This window comes from Lithobates pipiens, unplaced genomic scaffold, assembly GCF_037356315.1.
Source record: "Lithobates pipiens isolate NorthernLeopardFrog02 unplaced genomic scaffold, aLitPip1_a1.2 Scaffold_13, whole genome shotgun sequence".
In the NCBI taxonomy this organism is placed as follows: domain Eukaryota; kingdom Metazoa; phylum Chordata; class Amphibia; order Anura; family Ranidae; genus Lithobates; species Lithobates pipiens.
This window is the reverse complement of record NW_027507718.1, coordinates 135,372,884-135,397,482: the sequence shown is the minus strand read 5'-3', so window position 1 is coordinate 135,397,482 and position 24,599 is coordinate 135,372,884. Positions and strand designations below refer to the sequence as shown.

At 42.8% G+C, this 24,599-nt stretch overlaps 1 protein-coding gene across 2 annotated transcripts in view; it reads left to right on the top strand.

Moving 5' to 3' along the window:
- The first annotated feature begins 569 nt into the window (after nucleotides 1-569).
- C2CD4C (C2 calcium dependent domain containing 4C) overlaps nucleotides 570-24,599 on the top strand; it is a 55,492-nt gene continuing 31,462 nt past the window's right edge. Inside the window, exon 1 of one of the 2 annotated variants that reach the window (XM_077475613.1) lies at nucleotides 570-693. The gene's annotated coding sequence lies outside the window, so the exon portion shown is untranslated. Of the gene's footprint in view, nucleotides 694-1,104; nucleotides 1,475-24,599 lie in introns of those variants that run through there. The other variant, XM_077475612.1, reaches the window with a different exon arrangement.

Below are 24,599 nucleotides of genomic sequence, written 5' to 3'. Positions count from 1 at the left end.
TTCCTTGCCTAAAAAGTCTGACCTTTGGTTACTTTCTATAGTACCCTTTTTCCCCCTTAAATTTACGGATGTGGCATTATGAGTGTCTTTTTTCATTTTCGATATATAAAAATGTAGAAGAACATATATTGCTCTTCTGATGAAGTATTTTGGGCATATTTATTATAGCAAAAAGTTAAAAATATAGTAAAAATGGTCGCTTTGTTTTATAGCGCAAAAAATAAAAACCGCAGAGGTGATTAAATACCACCAAAAGAAAGCTATTTGTGGGGAAAAAAAGGATGTAAACTTAGTTTGGGTACAACATTGCATGACCGCGCAGTTAAAGTGGCGCAGTGTCGAATTGTAAAAAGTACTCTGTTCAGGAAGGGGATAACATTTTCTGGGGCTGAAGTGGTTAAAGAAAGTGATATGTGACGCCATTAGCATGTGCCAGGTGGCACCTAGTCATCCTGAAAAAAAGTATATTTACCATTGGAAAAAATAAATAAAATCCGTGTAATTTTGAAATTGACCACTAGATGGCGGTAAGCCCATATACTTGCTGGATCCTGGCTTACTGCACGTGTCAGACTGAATTGCAAAGCTAGGATCCCCCAGGGAAATGAGAAGCAGAAGCATCATGCCCGGCTGTTCAGACGGAGGAGACAAGCAGAGATACCAGGAAGGACAAGTGAAAGTTGGCTCCTACAGGTGAGGACAGCACAAGGTAGGAGGGGGGAGGGAAGATTTATGGTGTTGGCTGTCCTACATATGGCAGGGCAGGTTAACCCATGGGTGAGATGACTACTGCCAAATGTAGAGGCTGGGTGAGAAACCTCTGTAAGCTTCCAGGGCATTAGGATTCAGACCTGTACTTATTGTCACTTTCAGGGCTGTATTTGGACCTTTTAGAGCTACTGTATTCCATGGTATTTTTAGCAATTGAGGAAGTGCCTTAGTTGCACTAGACACATTAAATGGTTAGTTTGAAGAACAGATAATTGTAGATGTATACAGAAGACGTATGTACGCGCACATTTGTTAATTATGCATGCTTGCGTTGGCAGAAGGACGTTTTTCGACGAGTCAGAAGGCTCAGGGGACTTGTTGCTCGCTAGGACTGATATGAACTAGGTGAGTGTGTATCTAGTGCCTCCCAGAGTTGGGAGGTGTGTATTAGGAGCAGCACATGTGGTTGGCTGGCCTGTGGATATATATCACAGTACAGTCCTGGCTACTTCATAGGCAGTCGGTGGGAGCCAGCGAAGACCACCTACATCGGCCACAGCTGAAGAGGCTTCTAGTTGTCATCTGAACCATAGAAAGGACACCTGACTATACTCTCTACTCTTAAGACCAATAATAGGCTGCTTTGAATACTAAAGCTATTCTGGGGAGACCACCTCAGTTTTATCCCTGAGAAACCAAGAGGACCTTCAGCTCTTCTGATAGTAGTCCGCAACCACCCACCTGTCCAGGCTTGAAGCTACAGGTAGGTAAAGACCCCTCTAATCCCAGTACAAAGGACATCCAGTGCACAGAGGAGTGGAGGTGTTGCCTCAGAACCCCTCGTTGTCTTTTTTTGCCCTAGTTTTTTGCCCTACATCCATCACAATATTCTAAGGCATTTAGGGAAAAATCCCAAAAGTGCTTCATTTTTGGCACAGCCAATGAATACTCTTAAATTTTACAGTGCCGATTTGTGTCTTTCAGTGGTGCCTTATTGCTTGAAAATGTTTATAAAGTCACTAGAAATCAGATCAGACATTATTTAGCAATTGGCGTGTGTTTTGGGATTGCAGATGTTAGAGTTAAGATAATCGGTGATATAACCAAGCATTTGCAGCCAGAAAGAGAACGGCAGCAGACTTCCAGTCACCTCCTATAATGCTCATCCATTTGTCTATTGTTAGAGCACACAGTAACTCATTCTCTTCCTGGAGCAATTGGAGAGGTCAGTAACACTATTGTGTGCCTTATGTTACACTATTATTCCCTGGCATTGAAACTGCCACCTGTATAATCACATCATTGACCCTGTGCTGTAGAAAACCCGATTCTGCGTTTTCATTGATTAAACTTTTCTCTTGTGCTGTATTGAGCAGAATGGACAAGCCGTCATTAGCCTTTCTCAATTACAGTTTTGCTGTCAGAGGATAGCGAGGTCCATAGACCTGTCAGCAGCAGGAGGGGAGATGGAATGGACAGCTGACAGCAGTGCTGGAGAATAGAGGGATAAAGTCAGCATCATGTTCTTTTAGTGTTACAAGTGTATTCAGTTTATGTTTTGTAAAAAGAACATTTTCTTAGATCCGGTTTCCATAACAGTTTTTTATATGGGTACATGACATAAGTATAAATAAGAAGCTTTTCACACCATTTATGATCTACTAGGACCTAATCTGTTCTCCTGGGCTTTGATCAGTAAATGAAAAAGCATTTATTTTAAATGTTCTGTGCCTTAAGCTGCCCATAGGCAGCTTAAATGGCCATCAGATATATGGATCCAGCTCACATAAGAATATTTCTTTTGGAAAATATGTTTAGATCAACTAGGCATTTCTGTTAGTGTCACTGTGGGTTTAAGGGGTAGATACCTCCCAGTGCCAGCTTATTACAGAGTAAGCAAAAAAGCAATTGGCTGAAAATACACGACATGAATGTCTGTTACTTGCCCTAAGATTGGTCAGCTGGGGATGTCTGCAACAGTCTAAAGGGTACCCATAAACATAGATATTACTTGATATCTATGTAGCCAAAATCACCTGGATTGTGCTCTTCTCTTTTCTGTGGACTCTCTTAGCTGTACAGTTTAGCCTGCCGGTAAGTCATTTAATGTCGGCAAATTTAGATCTGCAAGGGGATAACTTACAGGTCGGACACTGATTGGATTTTATAAGATTTCATCTCATGTTAAAGATTTTAGATAAACTGTGTATAATCTTTTTCTTTCTGTTCAAGTAAATAAGCCCACACTTTCATTCATCTTTGCTGTTATTCTAGTATACAGAATCGTTGAATTCGTTTTCTAAATTTGAATGTTGAAAGAAACAGAAGATGATAATATGATAATATAATGACCTATTATATCTGATATATTGGATGATACTGAATCATATACACATGGTATTAATACTTGGAAAAAAATAGAATTTTACACCTTATTGAATAAAACTATTTTATAAGGTGTACAAGCAGATATGACATTTGGCTTTAGTGCCAAGTTACAGAAGCAGCATTAGTTATTTTAGTAGAGCATAGCTAGGTCCACACTAGTCAGTTCTTGATGGACATGGCAACAAAAGATAAAAGTTAAAAACCTAGAGAAAATGAATTGCCATATATGTGGTATTATACAAATGATATGAAAAATCTTTAGCAATCTGTAGCAGACAAAAAGAAATGCATGCATGCATACATACAAACACACAGACACACACACAGACACACACACACACACACAGACACACACACACACAGACATACATTATCTATCTATCTATTGATGTAGCTGTATATATATATATATATATATATATATATATAGTACTAAATTTGAAATTCTGCTAAATGTAAATGAAGCTCATTGTGCTACAACCCCTGTGAAGTACAAAGACATTTATTTCTATGATAGGATTGTTCCCTTTATGTTGTGCGTGTGTAAATATGAGTGTTTGGTTAAAGGAGCATGCAGTCTTTACAGACAGAGCTGTTGTTTGCATGTATGTTTTGTAAAAATTCTATTTACATTGCAGACAGTTTACAGAATGCTCACACATCACTGTTCACACAGACTTACAGGAAGCTGCAATGCATGGGCTTATAATTGTAGACAAAACCCCATAGTTCTGTACAGTGAACATTTTATAGCTGAGCTGATATGTTGCAAAAAGACCTTTAGAATATGACATGGGTACAAATCTAATGAATATATTTGATTCATTGCGCTTACATTGATCCCATTAAAGTAAAAAAAAAAAAAAGGATGGGCACAAGTAGAACTCTATATAAAATGAAGAACACTATACTATACAGTGGAAGGCTTTTCTTAGGCTGATTACATTTACAGACTGGTCAGAAAAAAAAATTGCCCCCATTTGATTTGTCTGCACTGACACAGCCAATGCCAGGAACCTACTGGCTTAGATCAAATATGTGATCTCTGACCGTCATCATTAGAACTTGACCTGTTGCTATAAAGCAAGGCTTGAACGAGCATGCATATAAAACATTGCATCTTTCCAAAAATCCACACTGGGATATAATCCCCGTTCTTTTTTTTCTTTTGTAATTACCATTGATTTTCAGTAATTCACAGAGTTCACTTTCCTACATTTGGGTACTGTCTGATTAAATGACGAGGACTCCTGATTTGGTTCCCAGGATATCACATATTTCTTTTTGACATTCTAAACAGATGACACTAGTTTAATAACATCCTTACCTGTTATGCTTTTTTAACAGCAATATGACGAACACCCAGCATCTGTAGATGTAGATGATTTGCCTTGCATTTAGAACTAGTAAATACATTTTATAAAGCTTTCCAATACTTGGGGATTACTGCAGCTTTCTTATAGCATGATAATATTTACAAATGTGTAAGGGTAGTGAGCAGATTTACAGCAATCTACTGTAGACATTTTGACTTTTGAGAGATTTTAAAAGCAGAAGACTGCAAGCGCTGTACCTTTTTATACAAGCCTATATGCGGCATTTTGCTGACTGTTCGCCAAGACCCTCAGGTCATTACAGAAACCATAGATACACAAGATTATGGCAACTGTGAAATGAGTAATTTGTATACTACAAGATAAGCTCTGCAGCAGCTTAGTAAGCATATTGAACTGATTTTTGGTTAGCTGGCTTGCATGATATTATAGGGGGATGGCAGTCTTATATTTACTATACCAAAGGGAATAAAATGCATATGATTCACACAAAACAGAGCAATATTGTGTTATTCCCCCCATACATTGTAAAGCGCTGCGTAAACTGTTGGCGCTATATAAATTGTGTATAATAATAATAATAATAATATGCAAAGCAGGGAAGGATGGGTGATACATCTGCAGATGAAGTAATATGTAGTTAGCGAGTCTGTAGGCTCTGTAGGTGGACTTCCTTGTCCATAGGCAGCTGTGTTTATAAACCAGGGATTATGTTATCTCCAACAGAGACGTAAGGATGGGACTGCATTCATGTATGAAAAAAGCTATATTCCTTCAGTGGTATACAGGAACTCTTCTGGTAATTTGACAATGGCAGCTCAGCCAGTCAAATAAGGCCAATAATGCTGTTTTCCGTGAGGCCACATATCTTGTTCTGCATAGATTCGTCTTCTAGTATTGTTACCATTATATTTAATTGGTTATAAGGGTCATAGCACGGTCTCTCTAACATTCATGGCAACGAAAGGACCATGGATAAAACAAAACTATTATTCACATCTGCCTCGAACAGCAGTTAAAATGGCCATGGCTATGCTATTGTCTGCTGGCTTATAATGATCAGCACAGAAATATATGGTTTTGCTTTGTAATATAGACTTTGATGCTGATGTCTAGTGTCTAACTGTGGGTAAATGTTGTCTGTTCTTTTATAAGATGTATGGAAAAATACCAAATTGGAGCTAATCTTTTTATGTATTTGTTTAAAGGTACTGTATCCTGTTCAGATTGATAGATTACATAAAATACAGTAGGGTATTTGTGCTGTGCTTACTAGTTGGCTTCATGGCCACATACCTTACATTTTATTTGAATAATTTGGACTTTTCTAATAAGGAGATATAGAAATGCATTTACATAAAGTTAGACAAAGGCCACATGAGAGGTATTCTTTCCTGCAATCCACTCCCGAGTAATGCTACTTGATTGATACTTGACAGTCTTAGCTGTTCGCTTTTCAAACCAAAATGATGCAGCAGTCATTAGCCCAGTGAGGAATTGCGGTTTACAGTTAATAAAAGCTTGCACGTTACTTGGACCTTAAGCATAGCAGCCAATCAACCTTTTATTAGTTCTATTACATTGCAGGGGAACTGCAGTCAAAACTGTTTCTCTTTTCTCATTTCATTTTGGAATGGGGACATATTAGATACTCAGTTTAATTTTTATTGTTGTCAGTGTGCTGTCATGCTGGCATCCAGGGAATTGTTGTGAGCTATACTTCCTATATTCTGTCTCTGGAGTTCATTTTCCGTATATTCCTTTAGAAAATCCACCAGGGGCCTGTGATAGCAAGTTCAGTAGACAGTAATGTCATGTGGTCACCACAATAGGAATAGGATACCTCCTACAGCAATAAAAACTTGACACAAGATCTAACTCATTTAACTCTTACTCATGTATCCACAACTGTTGAAACAAAGGTTTGGCTTTGATTCTACATTTAGTTATATAATGTCTACTGCAAATGAACCAAAAATATTTTTCTAAACCACCTGACCCTGAAAACAATACATTTTTTCTTGACGGTACCATGGCATACCATTATTTAAATTAATGATCAGTTGAAATTGTTGTTAGATGCATATGCTTCCATTACACGGTCACTCACTGTAAATATCTGCTATACGTTGGCAGTCAGTGGACATTGATGGTCAGTGTAGATGCCCCTTAAGTAGTTAGTGTAAATACCTGGTGTAAATTGACAGTTATAGTGAATTCCCCCTGTACATTGACAGTTAATGTTAATGTTCCCCATACATTAGCAGCAAGTTTAAATACCCACTGTACATGGGCAGTTAGTGTAAAACCCCTGTGCTCTGGTCTTCAGTGCAAATTCCCCCTCTACACTGGTGGTTAGTGAAAATGCCTCCGCATGCACTTTTGATTAGTGCAAATACCTCCCTCCATGCACTAGAGCTCATTGCAATTGCCATCCCCCTTCTGTGCACTTATGGCCTGTGCAAATGTCTCCTGTACGTTGGTGGTTAGTACAAATGCTCCCTGTACACAGTGGAGAAGAAGGCACCCTCACTTTGGTGGTCAGTGGAGGACAAGGCCCCCTTTTACTGGGGGTTAGTAGAGAACAAGATTCCCTCAACCAGATGGTTAGCATAGAAGGTCTCCTTCATTCTGACTGTCAGCAGAGAAGGCCACCCTCACACTGGTAGTCAACAGAGGAGACACCTTATCACTGCCGATGGACAGAGAAAAAGACCCCCTACACACTATTTTTCAATGGACCAGGATACTACTCTCTACACTAGCGATCTGCGGAGAAGAAAGGCCTCTTTTCATTGGTGTTTAGTGGAGAAGAAGAGCCCCTTAACACTGGTATTTATTGGGGAATAAGGGTCCCCTAACACTGGAGGTCAGTTGACTCCCTTGGGCCCCCAAGGGTTTCCCTTAGTTTGTAGGGCTTTCCTCTCACTTTCTGTTTGGCTATGGGACAGGGAGTAAAGGTAAATCTACCAAATGGAGCACAAAAAAACCCCCAAAACAGCAGGGGTTATAATCCCCCTTACTCTATCCAGAATGAAAAATATGTTTTGCCTTTAGTTCTACTTTAACCAATCACGTATATATTTAATTACTATTTCAAGAGGAAGTAAACCCTGATGGGTTTACTTCCTCTTTTTTTCCCTGCAAAGGTAAAGCATAATGGACTACAAGGCATCGCATAGTAGCTCATTATGTGTCACTTACCTGACACAGGAGCCAGCGAAGTCGCCGCTGTCCCCTGTAGTCCGCCGCATCCATGTTGCTTGTGGCGTCTCGCAGCTCCGACGAATCACAGCGGCGCAACCGCTATGACGTCACTCCCGCGCATGCGCACGGGAGTCGCGCCTCGCAGCTCCGCCGCTGTCATACGGCGAAGCCGCGATGACGTCACTCCCGCGCGTGCGCACGGGAGTCGACAAATTTGGCAAATCCATTCTTGGATTTGCCGCATTTAGTGCGCATGCGCGCCGCTGTCTACGGCGCATGCGCCGTAGACAGCGGTGACCATTTTCGGGCAAATATCTCCTAAACCATATAGGTTTAGGAGATATTGCTTGGACCTACAGGTAAGCCTTAATCTAGGCTTACCTATAGGTCCAAGTTGTTTGGAAGGGTTTACTTCCTCTTTCAGGATGTTGATATACCCACACGTAAATATAATTTGCCTAATTAATAACATCAGCTATAGTCATCCTTGACCATTGTATTCTAAACAGTCCTCTGATTTCACCACAAATGCTGAACATGTTATAGCATAGCTTCTTTGAGGCACATACTTTGAATATTGTGGAGTGGACAATAAAAATTATTATTCTTATGCCCTGTACACACGATTGGACTTTCCAATGACAAAATCCATCGGATTTTTTTCTGACAGAATTTGGCCCAAAATTGTGTTTGGGCCAAAATCACACGGTCGCACAAAGTTGTTGGAAAATCCAATCATTCTGAATGCGGTGACGTAAAACACATACGACGGGGCTATAAACGGGCCAGTAGCCAATAGCTTTTGTCTCGTAATTTATTCTGAGCATGCGTGGCACTTTGTCCGTCGGAATTGTCTACACACGATCAGAATTTAAATGATCGGATTCTGTTGTCGGAAAATTTTAGATCCAGCTCTCAAACTATGTGTGTCGGAAATTCCGACGAAAAAGTCAGATGAAGCCCACACACGATTGGATTTTCCGACAACACGATACGATCGCACATTTTCCATCGGAAAGTCCGACTGTGTGCACAGGGCATCAGACTCCATAGCTTTAGAAAGGATAGTTCTCAAGGTGACAAGGTGCAGCAGTTCATACATGTGCTAGTTACTGGAAAAAAACATATAAATATGCCTAAATTGCAGATAATGTATTTGCATCTATGGGGAAATCTATAGACGCAGTACCTGCTGGTGTAAATAATGCATTAGCGAAACCCAGAGGCATACTCTTCCATCAGTCAATAAAATAGCCTTGTCTCATTTTAAGGCCTCATGAACACTGCAGCTCAAAGAAGCTCAAAGCCTGTTAACTCCCCTCCATGTTACAGTGTATATCCATGCACACTATAGACATTTTTTAGCAGTTAGGGGGAGGGGAGTTTACAGGGTAAAAAACCCCATCACTTGTGAGTTTTGGAGAGGAGCTTTTGGCATAAAAATCCCTTAAAGCTCCTTAATGCACCTTAACGCTGGGCGCATTCTAATGACCAGAATTCTGGCCAATAGAGTGTATTAATGCCAGATGCAGAAACACACGTTAACACACATGAATGTGCATGAACGCCACCCATGTAAAACGCTGCTTTTTACTGCATTTTTGCTGCTGCTAAACTCCTGTAGGAGAAAAAAGCGTTGAGCAGATAGTGTGCATGATACATTACAAATGGAGCCTTTCTGAACATTTATCTTGCCCAAGTCATATGTGAATGATGAACCATTGATCATAAATCTCCTGGATCAGCTAGAAATGTTCCTCAAAGCCTCAATCAAAACCCATACATGTCTTTAATGCAGTACTAAAGCCTGTAAACCTCATTTACTTGTAAGTGTTTAGTGAAATTTAACAGAGATGATCAAACGTCTTTGAATTCACAGTGCTGATAATCAATCTGATCTGCCGTTTGATCCACTCACAGAAGGGAGAATCTACCTAGATTGCGCTTTTTCTAATTTTGGTATTTTTTAGGATTAAAATTTACTTTCTTTAGATATTAAAATTAAATACTCCTTAATACTTTCCCCCACACATCTATTTCTACATGGATACACATACAAAACGGTAAGCAGAGGAAAATAGTATATCCAATTAGGTCCATATACAATATCTCACAAAAGTGAGTACACTCCTCACGTTTTTGTAAATATTTTATTCTATCCTTTTCATGTGACAACACTGAAGAAATGATACTTTGCTACAATGTGAATTAGTGAGTGTACAGCTTGTATAACAGTGTAAGTTTGCTGTCCCCTCAAAATAACTCAACACACGGCCATTAACCACTTAACAACCGCCCTATAGCCGAATGACGGCTACAGGGCAGTTTCTTAACTCTGGGAGGCCGTCCTCCCAGAATTCTGCTCTCGCGCGCCCCCTGGGGCACGCATTTGAGAGCACCCGTGACTGCCGGCTCATTGCGGCTGTTTACCACATGATCACTCCGTCAAATGACGGAGTGATCACTTGTAAATAAACCGGCGTCATGTTGTGACGCTGGTTCCTCCCTCCCCTCTCTGTACCGATTGGTACAGCGGAGGGGGAAGAGATCGGTGTCAGCAGTGTCAATTCCCTGCCAATACTCTGCAATACCTGCCAATACTCTGCAATACCAGCCAATACTCTGCAATACCAGCTAATACTCTGCAATACCAGCCAATACTCTGCAATACCCTGCCAATACTCTGCAATACCTGCCAATACTCTGCAATACCAGCCAATACTCTGAAATACCAGCTAATACTCTGCAATACCAGCCAATACTCTGCAATACCCAGCCAATACTCTGCAATACCTGCCAATACTCTGCAATACCCTGCCAATACTCTGCAATACCAGCCAATACTCTGCAATACCTGCCAATACTCTGCAATACCAGCCAATACTCTGCAATACCAGCTAATACTCTGCAATACCAGCCAATACTCTGCAATACCCTGCCAATACTCTGCAATACCTGCCAATACTCTGCAATACCCTGCCAATACTCTGCAATACCAGCCAATACTCTGCAATACCAGCCAATACTCTGCAATACCCGCCAATACTCTGCAATACCAGCCAATACTCTGCAATACCCGCCAATACTCTGCAATACCTGCCAATACTCTGTGATACCAGCCAATACTCTGCAATACCAGCCAATACTCTGCAATACCCTGCCAATACTCTGAAATACCCTGCCAATACTCTGCCATTAATTTCCATACCCAGCCATACTCGGAGATACCCAGACATACTCGGAGATACTCTGCAATGCTCAGCCATACTCGGTGATACCCTGCAATACCCAGCCATAGACGACCGCCCTCCGGTGCTTCTACCGACTTGCCAATACGATCAAAGCCAGAATATTTTTTTATTTCAGGTTTCCCAGTCTAGAGGTGAGATGTGGGGTCTTATTGACCCCATATCTCACTGTAAAGAGGACCTGTCATGCCATATTCCTATTACAAGGGATGCTTACATTCCTTGTAATAGGAATAAAAGTGATCAAAAAAATTATTTTTGGGGAAAAAATGTCAAAATATATATATAATTTTTAAAGCGCCCCTGTCCCCATGTGCTCGCATGCAGAAGCGAACGCATACGTAAGTCCCGCCCACATATGAAAATGGTGTTCAAACCACACGTGAGGTATCGCTGCGAACGTTAGAGCGAGAGCAATAATTCTCTGTAACTCAAAACATGTAACCAGTAAAAATTTTAAGCGTCCCCATGGGGATTTTTAAGTTGCGACGTTTGGCGCCATTCCACGGCATGTGCAATTTTGAAGAGTGACATGTTAGGCATCTATTTACTCAGCATAACTTCATCTTTCACATTATGCAAAAATTGGGCTAACTTTACTGTTTTTTTTTCCCCCAAAAAAACGTGTTTGAAAAATTGCTGCGCAAATACCGTGTGAGATAAAAAGTTGCAACGACCACCATTGTATTCTCTAGGGTCTTTGCTAAAAAAAAGTATGTAATGTTTTGGGGTTCTATGTAATTTTCTAGCAAATAAATGATGATTTTTACATGTAGGAGAGAAATGTCAGAATTGGCCTGGGTGCTCCAGAACGCCTGATGATGCTCCCTACATGTTGGGCCTCTGTATGTGGCCACACTGTGTAAAAGTCTCACACATGTGGTATTGCCATACTTGGGAGTAATATGCTGTGTGTGAGAAATAAACTGATAATATGACAATTTTGTGAAAAAAAAGGAAAAAAATTCTTGATTTTGCAAAGAATTGTGGGAAAAAATGACAACTTCAAAAAACTCATCATGCCTCTTACTAAATACCTTGGAATGTCTTCTTTCCAAAAAGGGGTCATTTGGGGGGTATTTGTACTTTTATGGCATGTTAGGGTCTCAAGAATTGATATAGGACGTCAGTCATTCGGGTGTGATCAATTTTCAGATATTGCCACCATAGCTTGTGGACTCTATAACTTTCACAAAGACCAAATAATATCCACCAATTTGTACTTATTTTTACCAAAGATATGTAGTATACATTTTGGCCAAAATTTATGAAGAAAAATTACTAATCTGCTAAATTTTATAACAGAAACAAAGAAAAATTCATTTTTTTACAGAATTTTCAGTCTTTTTTCTTTTATAGCACAAAAAAACAACAACCCAGCGGTGATTAAATACCACCAAAAGAAAGCTCTATTTGTGTGAAAAAAAGGACAAAAATTTCATATGGGTACAGTGTTGAATGACTGAGTAATTGTCATTCAAAATGTGAGAGCACCGAAAGCTGAAAATTGGTCTGTTATTAAGGGTGTTTATGTGCCCAGTGGTCAAGTGGTTAATGTCTAAACTGCTGATAACAAAGGTGAGTACATCCCTAAGTGAAAAATTTCAAATTGGACCCAAAGTATCAATATTTTGCATGGCCACCATTATTTTTCATCACTGCCTTAACCCTCTTGGGCATGGAGTTCACCAGAGCTTCACAGGTTGCCACTGGAGTCCTCTTCCACTCTTTCATGATGACATCACAGAGCCGGTGGATGTTAGAGACCTTGCGCTCCTCCACTTTCAGTGTGAGGATACCCCACAGATGCTCCATAGGGTTTACATCTGGAGACATGCTTGGCTAGTCCATCACCTTTACCTTAAGCTTCTTTAGCAAGGCAGTGGTCGTCTTAGCGGTGTGTTTGGGGTCGTTATCATGTTGGTCCCATCACCATGCTTGACTGTAGGCAAGACACACTTGTCTTTGTACGCCTTACCTGGTTGCCGCCACACACGCTTGACACCATCTGAACCAAATAAATGTATGTTGGTCTCATCAAACCACAGGACATGATTCCAGTAATCCATGTCCTTAGTCTGCTTGTCTTCAGCAAACTGTTTGCGAGCTTTCTTGTGCATCATCTTTAGAACAGGCTTCCTTTGGGACGACAGCCATACAGACCAATTTGATGCAGTATGCAGTGTATGATCTGAGCACTGACAGGCTGACCACCAACCACTTTAAGCTCTGCAGCAATGCTGGCAGCACTCATACTTCTATTTCCCAAAGACAACCTCTGGATATGACGCTGAGCACGTGCACTCAACCTCTTTGGTCGACCATGACGAGGCCTGTTCTAAGTGGAACATGTCTTGTTAAACCACTGTATTGTCTTGGCCGCTGTGCTGCAGCTCAGTTTCAGGGTCTTGGCAATCTTGTTATAGCCTAGGCCATCTTTATGTAGAGCAGAAATTCTTTTTTTCAGTCCTCAGAGAGTTCTTTGCATGAGGTGCCACATTGAACTTCCAGTGACCAGTATGAGAGAGTGAGAGCTATAACACCAAATTTAACACACCTGCTCCCCATTCACACCAGAGACCTTGGAACACTAACGAGTCACATGATACCGGGGAGGGAAAATGGCATCTTGCCTGTCCCACCGGCCAGCCCGCCATCAGAGAGTTGGTAAGCCGCTGGGGAGGCTTGGAGGACTTACGAACCCAGGTGAAAGAGGATCCTGGGCGGCAGCTTAGATGCCAGAATCCACTCCTCTTAAGGTTGCTGTGTTCGAAGCTGAAGACTTCAGGAAGGCAGGAGCGCTAAGCTAAGCGGCCTCTTCCTCACTGGCCAGACACGCTCCCTGTTGACAGCTAAAATGTCATTGTTGTTAACCACTTACCCACTGGGCCGGTCATTACAACTTTTTTGTCACATGGAATTTGCACAGCAATTTTTCAACCTCAATCTTTGTGGGAAAAAAACACTTTCACGAATAATATTAATAATTAGGGGTGCAACAGATCAAAAAACTCACGGATCGGATCGTTCCTCGGATCAGAGTCACGGATCGGATCATTTTTCGGATCAGCAAATAATAATTTAATTTGCAAAAATCTGTGAAAATTCCACCACCATATAGTCCCCACTGTAATATCTCCCCCACTGTAATATTGGCTGAGTATGGCTGGGTACGGCTGAGCATAGCTGGGTATGGCTGAGTATGGCTGGGCACGGCTGAGTATGGCTGGGCATGGCTGGGTATCGCAGAGTATTGGCAGGCAGGGTATTGCTGAGTATTGGCAGGCAGGGTATTTCTGAGTATTGGCAGGGTATTGCAGAGTATTGGCAGGGTATCGCAGAGTATTGGCAGGGTATCGCAGAGTATTGCTAGAGTATTGGGGTATTGCTAGAGTATTGGGGTATTGCACAGTATTGCACAGTATTGGGGTATTGCACAGTATTGCTAGAGTATTGGGGTATTGCAGAGTATTGCTAGAGTATTGGGGTACTGCAGAGTATTGCTAGAGTATTGGGGTACTGCAGAGTATTGGCAGGGTATTGCTGGGTACTGTAGGGTATGGAGGGATGGCTGCTTCCATCTCAGGATCTCTCCCCTCCACTGTACAGGTTAGTACAGAGAGGGGAGAGAGGAACCGGCATCATGACATGACGTCGGTTTGTTTACAAGTGATCGCTCCATTGGAGTGATCAGTATAAACAGCCTGGGTGTAGAAAGATGGCCGCCGCTTCGGAGCTAAGCCGAAGCCGCAGCCTTTCCTAGGACAGAGACCGCGGAGCACTCCGCGGAGCGCGGCATGTGTCGATCCGAGCGGGGTGACCCGTTCGGATCACGGATCCGTTGCACCCCTAATAATAACCCTTTCATGACTAAGCCTATTTTTGGCATTTGGTGTTTACAAGTTAAAATCCATATTTTTTGCTAGAAAATTACTTGGAACCCCCAAACATTATATATATTTTTTTAGCAGAGACTCTAGAGAATAAAACGGCAATTGTTGCAATATTTTATGTCACACGGTATTTGCGCAGCGGTGTTTTAAACACAACTTTTTGGGAAAAGGGACACTTTCATGAATTAAAAAAAAAAAACTGTAAAATTAGCCCAATTTTTTTGCATAATGTGAAAGATAATGTTACGCCGAGTAAATAGATACCAAACATGTCACACTTTATAATTGCATGCACTTGTGGATTGACGACAAAGTACGGTACCTAAAAATCTCAATAGGCAACTCTTTAAGATTTTTTTACGGTTACCAGGTTGATGTTACAGAGGAGGTCTAGTGCTCGAATTATTGCTCTCGCTCTGACGATCGCGGCGATACCTCACATGTGTGATTTGAACACCGTTTACATACGCGGGCGCGACGTTTTCTTTGCTTCGCGAGCTCGCGGGGACGGCGGGCGCTTAAAAAGTTTTATTTTTTTTTATTTATTTTAAAATGACTAAATTGTTTTAGAAAAAATAAAAATGTGATCACTTTTATTGCTGTCACATCCCTTGTGACAGTTATAGGTGGTGACAGGTACTCTTTATGGAGGGATCGGGGGTCTAAAAGACCCCCCACCCCTCCTTTACACTTCAATGTATTCAGATCGTCGAAAACATCGATTCTGAATACCGTATATCTTTTTAAAACCGGCGCCATTGGCAGCCGAGTAAACGGCAGCCGTGTTTACTATGAGGAGACTGGAACGAAGCCGATTACGGCTTCGTTCCAGTTCCTCCCCAGCAGCCGGAGGCAGCGGAACTTGAATCGGTGCTCCCGATCGAGCGGGAACACCGGTAACAGCGGCGGGAGGCGGCGGGAGGGGGGGACGTCCCCTCCCGCTCCTCCGGCATAACAGCCGAGCGACTTTTAGCCGCATCGGTTGTTATGCCTGGATAGCCAATCGCCTGCTGAAAAAACCGGTACCGGGATGATGGCTGCAAGTGCGGGCATCATCCCCGTATACCCCCCAAAAGCCGAGTACGCATCTGCGTACGCTCGGCGGGAAGGGGTTAATAATAATAAAAAAATAACAAAAAAAACAGTAAAGTTAGCCCCATTTTTTTGTATAATGTGAAAGATGATGTTATGCCGAGCAAATAGATACCTAACATGTCACGCTTTAAAATTGCGCACACCTGTGGTATGGCGCCAAACGTCAGTACTTAAAAATCTCCATAGGAGACATTTTCAAAAATTTTACAGGTTCAATTTTTAGAGTTACAGAGGAGGTCTAGTGCTAGAATTGTTGCTCTCGCTATAACATTTGCGGCGATACCTCATGTGTGTTTACATATGTGGGCACGACCTACGTATACCATCGCCTCTGCGTGCAAACTCATCGGGACGGGGGCGCATTCATTTATTTTTTTGATTGTTTATTTCGTTTTTTTTTTTTTTTTACACTTTCCCTTAAAAAAAAATTTTTTGATCAATTTTATTTCTATTACAAGGAATGTAAACGTCCCTTGTAATAGGAATGGTGCATGATCGGTACTCTTTCTGGAGCCTGGAAAGCATCAAATCAAAAAAAAAAAAGAACGCTCTGATGCTTTCCTGCCTTGTCCCCGGCATTGTGTACGTCACGCCCAGGCCTCCGAGAGTCATAGAGATTGCCGTATTGACGTGAGCGTGCTGCAGATGTCATCGGGCACCTTATGCAGTTTAGATCTACTTTAAGATTGCAATATGAAAAATCTATTTTTTTAGATGTGCTTGTATAGCAAGTGAATTTAAAGAGAAGCACTAACTGCAGTGTTCTTTCTCATTGAAAAAAAAGTTTTATCATTGTTTAGGCACTGAATTGATGAAATACACCTGGAATACAGAACAAGAGAGTTGATATGGTGCATTGCTTAGAGATCCAGAAATACAGATGCTGAAAATTACACTCAGCATGCGTTCTGCCTTTGTTCTAAAGGTGCAATGTCCACACACACACAATAACAATAGATATTGAGGATTACAGCCAGACTTTAGGATTACAAAAGTACAAGTGTACATTTCCATATATACAGAATGAGAACAGATAGCCAGAACCATACCTGTTATACAGAACAAGCAAAGTTCTCTGCACAGTATCCATACCTGGAGAAACGAAACAGGCACTAAGAATTACATCTAGCATACAGAACAAGTGCTATACAGGTAGTCCCTGGTTTACAAACAAGATAGGGTCTGTAGGTTTGTTTTTAAAGCGGAACTTCAGTAATTTTTTTCATCTTTCCATCTATTAAATCTTCTGCCCATGTTCTTTTAACTTTGGATAATAAAACATTTTTTTCTGCCAGTAAATACCTTATACGGCCCACTTCCTGTTTCTTGTCTGGTAAAAAGCCTAGGCCAGTGATGGCGAACCTTGGCACCCCAGATGTTTTGGAACTACATTTCCCATGATGCTCATGCACTCTGCAGTATAGTTGAGCATCATGGGAAATGTAGTTTCAAAACATCTGGAGTGCCAAGGTTCGCCATCACTGGCCTAGGCGTATAACATCATGCACAGCTCTCTCTCTCACTCTCCAGAGAGTTTGTCAGGAAGGGAGAGAGGATGGGTCATAAGAGGGCCAATGAGAGCTGTAAATCCAGGACATGAATAGGCAGCAGCTTCATTTGCCCACAGTTAAAATGGTTGCAGCCAGACTTAGCGGAGGGAGATTTCTGCTTTCAAGTACAGAATCAAAGTATAAATAAAATAACATGCAAAGTGGTTGGAGGGAAGCTTTAGAATGGCAAAGATGCTTTTATTACAAATTATGTGAGCAAACTGCAGTTCCTCTTTGAATTCGTATGTTATGTAAGTTGTAACAGGCACATTTAACTGGCAAGTGTAACTCCAGACAAAAAAATAATTTTTACATTTTTTGGATAGCATAGGGAAGGGTTAACACCCCTGTAACGTGTGTTTTCCTGTTCAGAAGGTTTCACCTCACTTTCTGTTCCTGTGAAAATTGTATTTGGAAAATTTTGGGTTGTTTCCCATATACTCTTACAATAGTAAATTTCCCTTCCTAGGGGTTGATTTCCTCTCACTTCATGTTGCTTCCCTCCGTTTGTAAGTATGAGTCGTATGTAAGTCGAATGTTTGTAACTTGGGGACTGCCTACAGTTACATATGTAACTATTAGGGTTGCCCCATCTTCTGTTTAAAACATATAGTAAGTGAGGTTGAAAAAAGACACAAGTCCATCAAGTCCAACCTATGAACCTATAAAACTGAACACATATTAATTGCACAGGTTATGTGGCTGATTAACCGCTTGCTGACAAGCTGCCGTCATTATACTGCGGCAGATTGGCTCATTCCCGCAAATTGCCATAGGTGTATGTCGGCTTGTAAACTCAATTTTGTGGGCATGCACGCCACCAAAGGCCAGCAGGGGAGCCAGTCAGCGGGTCCGGCGGATTCTGTGTTCGCTTGCTGTCCGCGATCGTTGCCAGTGACAGAACAGGGATCTACCTGTGTAAACAGGGCAAATCTCCATTCTGACAGGGGAGATCACATAGAACCTGTCTTTCTGCTAAGCAGGAAGATGGACCTGTGTGTTTCTGCAGTCACACAGCACTGTTAGAAAACACAAACAGGGAACACATTTAACCCTTTGATCGCCCATCATGTTAACCCCATTCCCTGCCAGTGTCATTAGTACAATAACAGTGCATATTTTTAGCACTGATATTCTGCCATAAACCTTATTGTGCTTGCCTTTCTCAAACTCATGAGGGTAGAAATCCCTCTTGAAGCACACCCGAGACATTCCAGCCTCTCCCTCTCAAGAACCAGACTATCAGTCTCAATGTTGCTGGACAAGGGTGCAGAACTGCCCCCTGAGAGAGAAGGTCTGGCCTGGGTCCCATAATCTGAGCTGAATTAGGAGGGGAAACCATGGCCTTTTCAGCCAGTAAGGTTCTATCACCACTACTTTGACCCTTTCTGTTTTGAGTCTCTGAAGAAACTTGAAGATGATCGGGAGCAGGGGAAAGGCGTATGCCCTGTTGAAGTTCCACTGATCCGACAGAGCATCCACGCCGTAGGCCTGGCTGCAATGGTCCCGAGTGTAATATTTCTTGATCTTGAAGTTGCAGGGGGATGCAAATAGGTCCACTTCGGGATTGACTCTGAAGGACAGAATCCATTCGAACGTCTGCACATGAAGAGACCACTCCTTGTCTAACTTTGTGCGAGACAGAAAGTCCGCTTGGAAGTTCTGAACTCTGGGGACGAAGGCCGCTGAAATATTGGCCAGGTTTTTCTGAGCCCAGGACATGATGGGCTTGACTTCCTGGAGCAGGGTGGGGCTCCGGGTGCCCCCTTGCCTCTTCACATAGGAGACCGTTTGGTGTTGTGCATTTTCAGTAGAACTGACTCCCCTTTGAGGAGATGAGTGAAAGATTAGAGGGCACAGCAGGCTGCCTGCAGTTCCAGGACGTTTCAGCTCTGGTTGTGAAGATGGGCATCCCATTTGCCTTTAGCAAGATCTGACATGCAAAGGGCTCCCCAACCAGCACGGCTGGCATCGGTCGTGACTGCGACCCATGAGACAGGGGTAATGGAGTGACAGAGTGACAGGTGAGCAGATTTCTGAGCTGGAGCCACCAGAAGATTCTGAGAATATGTAAATGGCCCGATTGATGCTCCCTGAATTCCATTGTTGAAGGAACCTGTTTGAAAAGGGTGTAACCTCCGCAGAGACCATTTGACCATGGGGGTCATAGAGACCATCATGCTGATAATTCTTAGACACTGTGAGGCCTTTAAGCATGAGGGGCTCAGAGCCCGTGAGATTCTCCCACGGATGATTGGGATCTTGTCCAGTGGTAAGAGATAGTGATTTCCACCGTGTTGAAAGTGGGCCCCTAAGTATACCAGGCGCTGGCTGGGCTGGTTACAGATGGCTTTTTCCCAAGTTTAGGAGCTACCCGAATTTGGACAGGGCGGAGATAACTTGCTCCCTGTGGATCGTCAGCCGCTCCTTGTCCTGGGACAGTAACAGGAGGTCGTTGAGATAGTGGTACAAGCATATCTCTTTTGTTCTGATGAGGGCCACCATGGCCAGAAAAACTTTCGAAAAGACTCGGGTTGAGGTTGTCAGTTCGAAAGGGAGGCAGATGAACTGTAGATGTTCTTGCCGACTCGACTATGATCCAGAGGTATTTTTGGAATTCTTTCCCACAGGCACATGAAAATATGCATCTTTTAAATCGATTGATATTAGCCAATCGCCTGGCTGCACTGCTTGTTGAATGATAGACAAAATCTCTATTTTGAATCTTTCAGATTTTATAACATTGTTCAGGTAAGTTTGGTCTATCACGGGGCACCATGAAACGTTTTTCTTCTGCATAAGGAAGAGCGGGGAGTATACTTCTTGAAACTCTTCGTCTTTCGGAACAGGCACCACAGCTCCCTGTACTTTCAGTAAATCCACATAGGACAGTAACTCCTGCTTCTTTTCTTCTGACCGTGGTAGCAGGGTGGAAATAAATCTGGGGGGAGGAGTACTGATGAAGGACCATGTGTGGCCCGTGGAGACCGTCTTGATGATCCAGTAATTTTGAGGCCACCCAGACATGAAGCAGAACTATGAGGCCACCCAGACGGGAAGAGAAGCATACGCGCCCCCACCCACCCTGCCTGGGCGGGCCCAATTTCGAAACTACTTAGCCGGCTCTAGTCCGCTAGATGCCTAGCTTTTAGCAGCTTTTTGGGAGGGTGTCTGACCACTGCTCCAATTTCTTCTGAAATCCCGGCCAGGCCTATTCTGGGGTAGGAAGCACCATGCAGCCTGTGTCCACTGTCCACCATGCAGCCTGTGGCCACTGTCCTCCATGCAGCCTGTGGCCACTGTCCACCATGCAGCCTGTGGCCACCATGCAGCCTGTACCACCATCCACCATGCAGCCTGTGCCCACCATCCACCATGCAGCCTGTGTCCACCATCCACCATGCAGCCTGAGTCCACCATCCACCATGCAGCCTGAGTCCAACCATCCACCATGCAGCCTGTGCTGCTCACCATGCTGCCTACTTGTGCAGGGGAGGAGAGGAACAGGAGAGACTCTCGGATGTTAAGAGCACAGGGAACACAGCGATAGCAGCTTTCATTTCAATTGCGGCGTTCCCGCCGTTCAACGTCATATACACCCCCGGCCCCCTGGCTGGGGTACTTTGATTGACAGATCACCTGTCCTGGGATTGGACGTGTGATATGTCTATAAAAGTCTCGGAGCCAGGGAGCGGGGCTGTATCTGACAGCGAGCGCCAGGGAACCCGGCAATGTGAAATGAAAGCTGTTTTCCGCTGTATTCCCTGCTCTATGAACATCTGAGCGGCTCTCTCTCTCTTCCCATCCGTGATCGCTGGGAGAAGAACTCCCATTGCACCCAGGCTGCTGGTGGTGCTCCCCCCCCCCCTCTCTAGGCAGCTCTTCCTCGCCAGCCCTTAAAATGCACTCGCAAAATGCGATCAGGCGAGTGCAATTTTTGAGGGCTGCATTGCGGTACACAGAGCTCCCGCCCCTCTTTGGGATTATACGCTGGGATACTTATTGCTTTGCTACAAAACTGAGGTACTCTCTATATGGGAGGGGTTATATAGGGGAGGAACTCGCTTGGAATTAGGGTTGCCAGTGTCCAATCACCTGATAGTGACTATCTAACCCACTAATTAATTATCAAAGGCTCTGTGTCCCATGATGTATTCCCAAGAAAAAGATTTTACAGGTAAGCTGTTTTTAAAAAAATCCTATTTTTTTCTTTTAAATATTTCTTACGTTTTCCATGTTTCTCAGGAGGAGGTGTCATGGTTGACTGCAAGTTTTTCTGAACAATGTTAGAGCGAGCCTGTCCCAAGTCTGTCATTAACCACTTAAGCTCCGGACCATTTTGCTGGCTTAAGACCAGAGCACTTTTTACGATTCGGCACTTTTTACGATTTACGTCGCTTTAACTGACAATTCCGCGGTTTTGCGACGTGGCTCCCAAACAAAATTAATGTCCTTTTTTTCCCACAAATAGAGATTTCTTTTGGTGGTATTTGATCACCACTGTGGTTTTTATTTTTTGCGCTATAAACAAAAAAATTGTGACAATTTTGAATAAAATGCATTATTTTTTACACTTTGCTATAATAAATATCCCTCAGAAATATATAAAAATCAATTTTTTTGCTTCAGTTTAGGCTGATACGTATTCTTCTACATATTTTTGGTAAAAAAAGAATCACAAAAAGCTTTTATTGAATGGTTTGTGCAAAAGTTATAGCATTTACAAAATTGGGGATAGTTTTATGGCATTTTTATTAATCATCTTTTTTTTTACTAGTAATGGTGGCGATCAGCGATTTTTATCATGGCTGCGACATTATGGTGGACACATCAGACATTTTTGACACATTTTTGGGACCACTGTCATTTATACAGCAATCAGTGCTATACAAATGCACTGATTCCTGTTTAAATGACACTGGCAGTGAAGGAGTTAACCACTAGGTGGCAGTGTAGGGGTTAAGTGTGCCCTGGGGCATGTTTCTTACTGTGGGGGGGGGGGGGGCATGGCTGTGTGTGACACGTCACTGAACTCTGCTCCCGATTACAGGGAGCAGAGATCAGTGACACTGTCACTAGACAGAACGGGGAGATGCTTGTTTACATTAGCATCTCCACGTTCTTCTGATCAAGTCCGCAGGACCCGCGACACATGGAGGTCCCAGCTGGGGTGCACACACAATGGCACGGCTGCAAATTTAAAGGGACATACCTGTACGCCCATTTGCCTGTACGTGCCATTCTGCTGACGTACATCGGCGTGCGCCAGTTGGGAAGCGGTTAATATGCAATGCAAGAAGCCCAGCCTGTACACCTTTAAACATTTGTTAGGACATACAGTGTTTAGGCTTGGTTTCCACTAGTGCGACTTATCATGTGACTTGGGACTGCAAAGTCTCATGACAACTCGTTCCCCATGATTTGCAATGAGTACCGTTCATATCTGTGTGACTTCAAGTCGCAGCAAAGTAGTCCCTGCACTAATTTGGTACCACTTTGATGCGGCTTGAGGTCGATAGACCTCAAGAATACACAGGCATTGCTTCAAGTCACTGTAAAATTGCCAGACTTTGGGGTTGCAATAGTGGAAACCAAGCAGAATTTTTTTTTTTACGTTTTGCTACTGTATATGAACGGGTAGATGTAGCACGCATAAAGTAGATGTTATCCCTAAAGTGGAAATACACTTGAAAGTGATTGTAAAGTCGTGTTGTTTTTTTTAGTTAAAAATAACAAACATCTTATACTTACCTGCTCTGTGCAGTGGATTTGCACAGGGCAGCCCAGATCCTCCTCTTCTCCCATCCCTCTTCATTGCTCCTCGCTCATCCCTCCTGTTGAGTGCCCCCACAACAAGCAGCTTTACTATGGGGGCACCTGAGACGAGCCATAGCTCCCTGTGTACATTCAGCCCTGTCCCCCTTTCTCTCCTCATTAGCTGACTGACTGATTGACAGCAGCAGGAGCCAATGACGCCGCACTGCTGTCTCAGCCAATGAGGAGGGGAGTCCCAGGCAGCCGAGATACTCCTGTGCGGGATCTAGAGGGACCTCAGGTAAGGTTGGAGGGGGGCTGCTGCACACTGAGGACTTTTTATCTCAGTGCATAGAATGCATTAAGATAAAAAACCTTCTGCTTTTATAGTCAGTTTAAGGCCCACCCACCTTGCTACCGCACATACGATATGTGTGTTGCTTTCGTAAAGGGGTTAATGTTTTTGTTTTTAACACTGACATGATCTATAAAACATAGTGTTTCTAATATTCATAACAAAATCTTAATAGGACAGCCTGAGGACCTTGGGAATGTAGGAATCTCCATGATTCCCTTTCCCTCTTGTTAATCTGCCACCTGCTTTAGATACAAATGGCACAGCAGCTGGCTGTGTCTCATCTCAAAATGTCTGGAGCCATGGGACACCTTCTTTTGCAATCAGTTTAATTTGTACTAGTTAGGCCTTTAAAGTGGATGTAAACTTGTTTTTTATGGTGGCTGACATGCAGGGTATTAATAACAGAAGAGACCCTATCGGTCTATTTTGCCATAAATGCATCCTTCTGTCTGTCAGCTGTCATGTTTATTGAGCTGTGCATGCGCAGTTCAGCAAACATTTACGGCACAGATCAGCTCCCAATCTGTGCCACGGGGATGTGACTCCCATGCGCATGTGTGGGAGTGGTGTCATCGTGGACTGGCTTATGAAGTGGCCAAAGGTCCGGGACTTGGAAGGAAGACCGGGCAAAGATGGAAGCACTGGGGGCCCTCCGGATCGGGAGGAGACCATATGACAGGTAAGTCTGCCATATATACTAATACACTGTGCATACTAGTACATTATGGCATAGCCCACCTGGGGGCATTGAAAAAAAAATTATTTTATTGGACTTTACTTCCGCTTTAAGAGTAGAAATGTGATCAGATTCAAGAATAGAGGTTTCAGAGAGCAGCAGCCTGACGGGGTGTTGATAAGGGAATTACCGTGTAGGGTTTATGTCTGTAGAAATACTGTCATTCATTTAAGTGTTACTCTACCCACAACAGTCTTTATGTGCAGTAAAGCATGTTTGTTATACTTACTGTGGAACCTAAGGGTTTAATCCTCTGCATTGTGTAAAAAGGCTTGTCTTCTCTGATCCCCCTTTTTTCCACAGTCCCAAAATGATCTCCTGATAG